Consider the following 10,104-nt stretch of genomic DNA (forward strand, 5'->3'; position numbering starts at 1 on the left):
GCACAGCTTGATGCAGCCACACACAAAGGTGGCCATCAGGGTGGGAGTGGCATTGGATGTGTTTTTTTACTCCGTTGCCCAGGTCTTTATACATTGAGTCCCTTCGGACCTGGTCCTTCTTTGATCTCCATATAAAATGGAAGATGGCCCGGGTGATTGCAACGGCACAGGTTCTGGGAATAGGCCAGACCTGTGCCACATATGACAATCTCGGTTGAGCTGGTGGGCTCAGTCCACCAGTTCAGAGTAATTGGTCACCTTCTGGTCCCAGTCCGATTTGGTTAGCTTTCACATTTTAGTGAGCTCAGGTCCAGCCACAAAAGCAGACTTCAGCGGGCCGTAATCACAACCTTCAAAATCCCTGACTTCCTGCACATTTAGGACTACTGCAAATTCTCTCCAGTCCATCCGAAACCTTCCCTCATATTCTGGGACATCTTCTGTGGGTTTTTGACAGCAAGTTGTGACTTTTGTCCAATAAATCTCATGTGGACTATACCCCCGTAACCACCATTTTATTGCTGTCCAACCAGCGTGCAGTTCCTTCTCATACTCTCCAAGAGCCCCTTTGACTGCCTCATGTCTCTTTTAGTGATAATAACATTCAGAATTTGTATCCTGTCCCAGGGATGGAGCATATATATTCCCCTTAACTGGACTGGATTTTCCCACATCTTTATTAGCCTTTTCTTGGGGTGAGGTGTTTTCTTAGACCACCTGTCTATATTTTCAGGGGCTGCAGGTCCATGTTGAGAGTGTGGTACTGGAAAAGCACAGCTGGTCAGGCAGCATCCGAGGAGCAGGAGTATAGACATTTCAGGCATAAGCCCTTCAGCAGGAATGATGAAAGGCACATTCCTGATGTAGTGCTTATACACAAAACATCGATTCTCCTGCTCCTCAGATGCTGCCTGACCGGCTGTCCTTTTCCAGTACCACACTCTCGACTCTGATCTACAGTATCTGCACTCCTCACTTTCTCCTAGTTGCAGGTCCATGCTCAGTGTGCATTTCAGTCCATTGTACCGGAACATCCACCTCAGTGCCATCCTCTAATCTCTGCCTGACCACAGAGTCATAGAGATGTACAACACGGAAACAGACCCTTCGATCCAACTCATCCATGCCAACCAGGTATCCCATCCCAATCTAGTCCCACCTGCCAACACCCAGCCTAAATCCCTCCCAACCCTTCCTGTTCATATACCCATCCAGATGCTTTTTAAATGTTGCAATTGTACTAGCCTCCACCACTTCCTCTGGCAGGTCATTCCAAACACACACCATCCTATGTGAGAAAAAGTGCCCCTTGGGTCTCTTTCATATCTTTCCCCTCTTACCCTAAACCTATGCCCTTTAGTTCTGGACGTCCCCACCCCAAGGAAAAGACTTTGTTTATTTATCCTATCCATGCCCCTCATAATTTTATAAACCTCTTTAAGTTCACTCCCAAGCCTACGACGGTTCAGGGAAAACAGTTCTAGCCTATTCAACCTCTCCCTATAGCTCAAATCCTCCAACCCTGGCAACATCCTTGCAAATTTTTTCTGAACCATTTCAAGTTTCACAACATCTTTCTGATAGGAAGGAGACCAGAATTGCACACAATATTCCCAGAGTGGCCTAACCAATTTTCTGTGCAGCCACAACATGACCTCCCAACTCCTGCACTCAATACTCTGACCAATAAAGGAAAGCATACCAAACATCGTCTTCACTATCCTATCCACGTGCGACCCTGCTTGCAAGTAGCTATGAAACTGCACTCCAAGATCTCTTTGTTCAGCAACATTCCCTAGGCAGTTACCATTAAATGTATAAGTCCTGCTAAGATTTCCTTACTCAAAATGCTGCACCTGGCATTTACCTAAATTAAACTCCATCTGCACACCTCAGTTATTGGCTCATCTGATCAAGATCCCATTGTAATCCAAGGTAACCTTCTTCGTTGTCCACTGCACCTCCAATTTTGGTGTCACCTGCAAACTTCCTAACTATACCTCTTAATGTCAGGTCCAAATCATTATATAAATGACAAAAAGTCGTGGACCCAGCACCAATCCTTTTGGCATACAACTGGTCACAGGCCTCCAATCTGAAAAACAGCCCTCCACCACCACAACCAAAGTTTCTTCGAACTTTGGGCCAGTTCTGTATCCAAATGGCTAGTTCTTGTATTCCATGAGATCTAACCTTGCTAACCAGTCTCCCATGGAGAACCTTGTTGAACATCTTACTGAAGGAGAAAGTGAGGACTGCAGATGCTGGAGATTAGAGCTGAAAAACGTGTTGCTGGAAAAGCGTAGCAGGTCAGGCAGCATCAAAGGAGCAGGAGAATCGATGTTTCGGGCATAAGCCCTTCTTGTGAATGAGGAAGGTGTGCCAAGTAGGCTAAGATAAAAGAACATCTTACTGAAGCCCATATAAGTCATGTCTACTGCTCTGCCCTCATCAATCCTCTTTGTTACTTCTTCAAAAAACTGAATCAAGTCTGTGAGACATGTCCCACGCACAAAGCCATGTTGATTATCCCTAATCATTCCTTACCTTTCCAAATACATGTACATCCTGTCCCTCAGGATTCCCTCCAACAACTTGCCCACCACCGACTTCAGGCTCACTGGTCTATAGTTCCCTGGCTTGTCCTTACTATCCCCCTTAAAAAGTGGCACCACGTTAGCCAACCTCCAGTCTTCCAGCACCTCACCTGTGCCTATCAATGATACAAATATCTCAGCAAGAGGCCCAGCAATCAATTCTCTAGCTTTCCACAGAGTTCTAGGGTACACCTGATAAGGTCATGGGAATTTATCCACCTTTATGCCTTTTAAGACATTCAGCACTTTCTCCTCTGTAATATGGATATTTTTCAAGATGTCACCATCTATTTCCCCACATTCTATATCTTCCATGTCCTTTTCCACAGTAAATACAGATGCAAAATACTTGTTTAGTATCTCCCCCCATCTCCTGTGGCTCCACACAAAGGCCACCTTGCTGATTTTTGAGGAGCCCTATTCTCTCCCTCGTTACCCTTTTCTCCTTAATGTATTTATAAAATATTTTGGATTCTCTTTAACTCTATTTGCCAAAGCTATCTCATGTCCACTTTTTGCCCTCTTGATTTCTCTCATAAGTATACTCCTACTGCCTTTATCCTCTTCTAAGGATTCACTCCATCTATCCTGGTATAATGCTTCCTTCTTTTTCTTAATCAAACCCTTAGTTTCTTTAGTCATCCAGCATTTCCTTTCACCTAACAGGAATATACTGTCTCTGGACTGTCATTATTTCATTTCTGAAAGCTTCCCATTTTCCAGCCCTCCCTTTACCTGCAAACATCTGCCCCCAGTCAGCTTTTCAAAGTTCTTGCATAATACTGTCAAAATTGGCCAATCTCCAACTTAGAACTTCAACTTTTAGATCTGGTCTATCTTTTTCCATCACTATTTTAAAACTGATAGAATTATGGTTGCTGGCCACAAAGTGATCTCCCACTGACACCTCAGTCACCTGCCTGCCTTATTTCCCAAGAGTAGGTCAAGTTTTTCACCTTCTCTAGTAGGTACATCTACATACTGAATCAGAAAATTGTCTTGTACACACTAAAGAAATTCCTCTCCATCTAAATCCTTAACACTATGGCAGTCTCAGTCTATGTTTGGAAAGTTAAAATTCCCTACCATAACCACCTTATTATTCTTACAGATAACTGAGATCTCCTTACAAATCTGTTTCTCAATTTCCTTCTGACTATTAGGGGGCCTATAATACAATCCCAATAAGGTGATCACCTCTTTCTTATTTCTCAGTTCAACCCAAAAAACTTCCCTGGATGTACTTCCAGGAATATCCTCCCTCAGTACAGCTGTAATGCTGTCCCTTATCAAAAACGCCACTCCCCCTCCTCTCTTGCCTCCCTTTCTGTCCTTTCTATAGCATTTGTATCCCAGAACGTTAAGCTGCCAGTCCTGCCCATCCTTGAGCGATGTTTCTGTAATTGCTATGATATCCCAGTCCCATGTTCGTAATCATACCCTGAGTTCATCTGGCTTTCCTGTTAGGCCTCTTGCAGTTTATGCAGTTTAATTTATCAGTCCTACCTTGTTCTCTGCTTTGTCCATGTTTACCCTGACTGTTTGACTATTTGATACGCTTCTTTTATCAACCGTATCAGTCTCAGATTGATCTCTTCCATCACACCCCATTCCCCACCTTACTAGTTTAAATCCTCCCGAGCAGTTCTCACAAATCTCCCTGCCAGCATATGCGCTCCCTTCCAATTTTGGTGCAATCCGTTCTTCTTGTACAGGTCACTTCTACCCCAAAAGAGATTCCAGTGATCCAAAAATATGAATCCTCCTTCATTACACCAGCTCCTCAGCCATGTATTCATCTGCTCTATTCTCCTATTCCTGCCCTCACTTGCTCGTAGCACTGGGAGTAATCCAGATATTACTACCCTCAAGGACCTCCTTTTTAAATTCCTGCCTAACTCTCTGTAATCTCCCTTCAGAATCTCAACCTTCCTATATCGTTGGTTCCAATATGTACAATGACCTCCTGCTAGCCCCTCTCCCCCTTGAGAACATTCTGCACTCTCTGTGAGACATCCTTGATCCTGACACCAGGGAGGCAACACACCATTCTGATTTCTCCTGCTGGCCACAGCAACGTCTGTCTGTACCTCAGAATAGAGAGTCCCCTGACACAATCGATCTCTTGGAAGCCAACATACCCCTCATTGCATTAGAGCCAGTTTCGATACCAGAAACTTGGCTGTTCATGCTATGTTTCCCCTGAGAATCCAAGAGCCCCTACATTTTCCAAAACAGCATACTTGTTTGAAATGGGGATAACCACAGAAGACTCCTGCACTACCTGCCTACCTCTCTTTCTTTTCCTAGAGTTAACCCATCTATGTGACTATATCTAAGACTTTTCTTCCTTTCTGTAACTGCCGTCCATCGCACCCTTGATTTTGTAAATTCCTCATTGCCTCTCGCTGTCGCTCCAACCTTCGATCTGATAGGATTCACAACCAATGGCATTTATTGCAGATATATTCCTCAGTAGCACGTAAACTCTCTCCCTAAACTCCCACATCTGACAAGAGCAGCATATCACTCTACTAAGGGCCATTTTTGCTTCTTCCAATCTGCAGACCCAGAAAATAGCACGGTGTTTCCCTCTACAAAACACTGCTCGAGGTTAACAATACTTCTGGCTCATATTTTTAAGTTTAATCAAGAGACATATCTCAATAAAACATATAATCAAGAAAGAATGCACTCTATTCACTACTGCAGACTGAGAGCAAGGCCGCAAGGCCACACTTAAAACTATTCACTTATCTGTCTCTGTGCTGTGACCTCTCCCAAACAGGTTCCTCTAAGATCAGTTGTGAATTTCACTGTTAATTTTCCCAGATGCACTCCAGTGTCCCAGCGATACATGAATTCAACAGCAAAGGCAGTAACTGCGACGATTCACTGCTGTGTAAGTTAGCAGTGCGGGTTTCTTTCTCTCTCTATTTTGCACTGACCTCACCATGTGCTGCCTTTATCTGTTTCTGTCCCTGTAAAAGTGCTGCTGTTTTGACTTTTTTTCTTCAAAGTTCCAAAACAATACAACAGCATATAAAGCAGTAATTGCTGCTCCTGGAATTCGAGGAAATCACCTCCAACACCTAAAATACCTCAAAAGAGGAGCAGCTGTTAAAACCAGAAATTTCTCCCATCCTTTATCTTGGATTACCCAGAATCCTTGAGCCTGACCCAGAATCCAACCACTTTCTCTATCTTCATTTTCCTGTTTTAAGGGGTCATAAAAATGGTGCCGGGGATATACAGTCCTCCTCGCTTTCACTGCTAGAGACCCTGTGTTTCCTAAGGGCAATAGCTTCATAGAATCATAGAACATTACAGCGTAGTACAGGCTCTTCGGTCCTTGATGTTGTGCCGACCTGTGAAACCAATCTAAAGCTAGTCTAACTGACACTATTCCATTATCATCCATATGTTTATACAATGACCACTTAAATGCCCTTAATCCTGTTGAGTCTACATTGTTTTTCAGAATCACTTCCTGAATGTCTCAAGTGGAGGGATGAAACTGACAGGACTGTTATCTCATCCTTCAGTTTCTTGGTCTCCTTTTCAAGCTCCTGACTTTTAAGGTGAGCTTGTTCCTATTTTGATTTTTCTTTCTGCAGCTGTTCATATATTGCTTTTAGTTGCTGTTTATGTTGAATTACTTCATGATCATGTGCTGATCGGGACGTGACTTCATTTCTCCGGTGAATTTGTCCCATTAGTGCAAGAGACCATTTAGTTCTGTTTTTATTTTTCTGTCGAGTTATTTTTCCCAGACCCGTATCCCGTCATCTAGGGTCCACTGTCCTTGGGGCATATCTTCCTTCTGCCCGATTTCACTTAGGGTCTTCTCTAACAAGAACTGTATCTCAAGGTAGTTCTGCAACTGCTACAGCATTTCTTCCTCAGTAATGTCAGGAGGGTCACGCCTGCCTCCACATGTTGTAGGAAGTTTCCCGGGGTCACTCATGATAAGCAATTTTCTGCTGTGGATAATTCCCTTCCATAGGCTATGTTGCTGGTCTGGGGTCCAGATGCGGGAGATTCGAAATAGAATAGATAACTTAAGGCAGGAATTGAAGGCAAGAATTCAGAGAACTAGGGTGATAGCTTAGAGTGAGAACAAACAGATTGTTATCTCTGGTTTGTTACCCGTGCCATGTGCTAGTGAGGTGAGGAACAGGGATAGAGAGGAGTTGAACACATGGCTACGGGGATGATGCAGGAGGGAGGGATTCAGATATCTGGATAATTGGGGTACATTCTGGAGTAGGTGGGACCTCTACAAATAGGATTGTCTACACTTGAACCAGGGAGGTACCAACATCCTGGGGGGAAATTTGCTAATGTTCTTTGGGGTGGTTTAAACTAGATCAGCAGGGGAACGTGAACCAGAATTGTAGCTCCAGTGTACAGGAGGTTGAGAGTAGTGAGATCATAAATAAGGCTTCAAGGTCACAAGAGTGTACCAGCAAGCAGGAAGCTGGTTTGAAGTGTGCCTACTTCAACACCAGGAGTATCCGGAAATAGGTGGGTGAACTTGCAGCATGGGTTGGTACCTGGGACTTCGATGTTGTAGCCATTTCAGAGACATGGACAGAGGAGGGACAGGAATGATAGTTACAGGTTTCGCTATTTAGATGTTTCAATAAGAACAGGGAAGGTAGTAAAAGAGGGGGTGGTGTGGCATTGTTAGTCAAGTACAGTATTATGGTGCCAGAAAGGACTCATTACTGAGGTAGCATAAGCTGAGGTTAGAAACAGAAAAGGAGAGGTGACTCTGTTGGGAGTTTTCGATATGCCTCCGAAAAGCTATAGAGATGTAAAGATAAGGATTGCAAGGATGATTCTGAATAGGAGTGAAAGTAACAGGGTGGTTGTTATGGGGGACTTTAACTTTCCAAATATTAACTGGGAACTCTGTAGTTTGAGTATTTTAGATGGGTTAGTTTTTGTCCAATGTGTGCAGGAGGGTTTCCTTACATAGTATGTAGGTAGACCAACAAGGGCTGAGGTCACATTGGATTTGGTACTGGGTAATAAACCAGGTCAGATATTAGATTTGGAGGTAGGTGAGCACTTTGGTGATAGTGATCACAATTTTGTTAAGTTCAATTTAGTGATGGAAAGTGTATATACCGCAGGCCAAGTGTTATAGCTGGGAGAAACGCAATTATGATGTGATTAGGCAAGATTTAGGATGCATAGGATGGGGAAGGAAATTGTAGGGGATGGGCAAAATTGAAATGTAGAGCTTTTCAAAGAACAGCTACCGCGTGTCCTTGATAAGTAGGGAGCCATAGTTTACAAAAGAAATTGAATCTCTTGTCAAGAGGAAGAAGAAGGTTTATGCAAAGATGAAACGTGAAGGCTCAGTTAGGGTGTTTGAGAGTTACATGTTCACCAGAAAGGATCTAAAGAGAGAGCTAAGAAGAGCCAGGAGAGAACATAACAAGTCTTTGGCAGGTAGAATCAAGGAAACCCTAAATTTTTCTATAGGTATGTCAGGAATACAAGAATGACTAGAGTAAGATTAGGGCCAGTCAAGGACAGTAGAGGAAAGTTGTGGGTGGAGGCCGAGGCGATAGAAGAAATGCTAAATGAATATATTTCATCAGCATTCACACAGAAAAATGACAATGTTGTTGAGGAGATTACTGAGACTAGACGGGATTAAGGTTCATAAGGAGGAGGTGTTAGCAATTCTGGAAAGTATGAAAATAAGTAAGTCCTCTGGGCCAGATGGGATTTATCCTAGGATTCTATGGGAAGTTAGGGAGGAGATTGCAGAACCTTTAGCTTGGATCTTTATGTCATCATTGTCTACAGGAATAGTGCTTGAAGAGTGGAGGATGGCAAATGTTCCCTTGTTCAAAAAGGGAAGTCAGGTCAACCCTGGTAATTATAGAGCAGTGAGCCTTACTTCAGTTGTGGGTAAAGTGTTGGAAAGGATTATAAGAGAGAAGATTTATAGTCATTGTGAAAATAATAATTTGATTAGGGATAGTGAACAGTTTTGTGAAGGGCAGGTCATGCCTCACAAACTTTATTGAGTTCTTTGAGAAGGTGAGCAAACAGGTGGATGAGGGTAAAGCAGTTGATGTGGTGTATATGGATTTCACTAAAGTATTTGATAAGGTTGCCCATATTAGGCTATTGCAGAAAATACGGAGGCGTGAGATTGAGGATAATTTAGTGGTTTGGATCAGAAATTGGCTAGCTGAACAAAGACAAAGAATAATGGTTGATGGGAAATGTTCATCCTGGAGTTCAGTTACTCATGGTGTACTGCAAGGACCTGTTTTGGGGCCTCTGCTGTTTGTCATTTTTATAAATGACCTGGATGAGAGCGTAGAAGGGTGGGTCAGTAAATTTACCGATGACACTAAGGTCAGTGGAGTTGTGGACAATGCCGAAGAATGTTGCAGATTACAGAGGGACACACATAATCTGCAGAGCTGGGCTGAGAGGTGGTGAATATAGTTTAATATGGAAAAGTGTGAGCTGATTCACTTTGGAAGGAGTAACAGGTACTGGGTTAATGGTAAGATTTTTGGTAGTGTGAATGAGCAGAGAGATCTTGGCATCCATGTAGATAGATCCCTGAAAGTTGCCAACCAGGTTGATAGGGTTGTTAAGAAGGCATACGGTGTGTCATCTTTTATTGATAGAGAGATTGAATTTCGGAGCCACAAGGTCATGTTGCATCTGTACAAACTCTGGTGCAGTTGCACTTGGATGTTGTGTACAGTTCTGGTCACTGCATTATTGGAAGCATTGGAAAGGGTGCAGAGGAGATTTACCAGGATGTTGCCTGGTATGGAGGAAGGTTCTGGCTGTAGGTTTGCTCACTGAGCTGGAAGGTTCATTTTCACATGTTTCATCACCATACTAGGCAACATCTTCAGTGAGCCTCCGAATGAAGCACTGGTAGTGTAGCCTGCTTTCTATTTATATGTTTGGGTTTCCTTGGGTTGGTGATGGCATTTCCTGTGGTGACATTATTTCCTATAGTGACGTCATTTCCTGTTCTTTTTCTCAGGTGGTGCTAAATGGGATCCAAGTCAATATGTTTGTTGATAGAGTTTCGGTTGGAATGCCATGCGTGTCTCTGTTTGGCTTCTCCTAGGATGAGAAAGTGAGGTCTGCAGATGCTGGAGATCAAAGTTGAAACTTTATTGCTGGAACAGCACAGCAGGTCAGGCAGCATCCAGGGAACAGGAGATTCGACGTTTCGGGCACAGGCCCTTCTTCAGGAATGAGCAGAGAGTGTTCAGCAGGAGAAGATAAAAGGTAGGGAGGAGGGACTTGGAGGAGGGGCGTTGGCAGAGGAGATGACCTGGGGTGTGCAGTGAGAGAGGGACTCACTGAAATCTTTGTAGAGAGAGGCAGAGAGCTTCTTCAAGGAAGGCATCCTTGTAAGAGGATTCGCAGTAGGTTGAAATCTTCGAGGAGAAAGTGAGATCTGCAGATGCTGGAGATCAAAGTTGAAACTTTATTGCTGGAAAAG

General features: G+C 43.5%; 1 long non-coding RNA gene across 2 annotated transcripts in view; it reads left to right on the forward strand.

The window, feature by feature from the left end:
* Positions 1-6,116: 6,116 nt before the first annotated feature.
* The window catches only part of LOC122563354, a 36,237-nt gene continuing 32,249 nt past the window's right edge, over positions 6,117-10,104 (forward strand). For both annotated transcript variants that reach the window (XR_006315567.1, XR_006315568.1), the window contains exon 1: positions 6,117-6,178. This is a non-coding gene — a long non-coding RNA (uncharacterized LOC122563354). The remainder of the gene's footprint in view (positions 6,179-10,104) is intronic.

The sequence above is a fragment of the Chiloscyllium plagiosum genome, chromosome 26 (genome assembly GCF_004010195.1).
Source record: "Chiloscyllium plagiosum isolate BGI_BamShark_2017 chromosome 26, ASM401019v2, whole genome shotgun sequence".
NCBI classification, from domain to species: Eukaryota; Metazoa; Chordata; class Chondrichthyes; order Orectolobiformes; family Hemiscylliidae; genus Chiloscyllium; species Chiloscyllium plagiosum.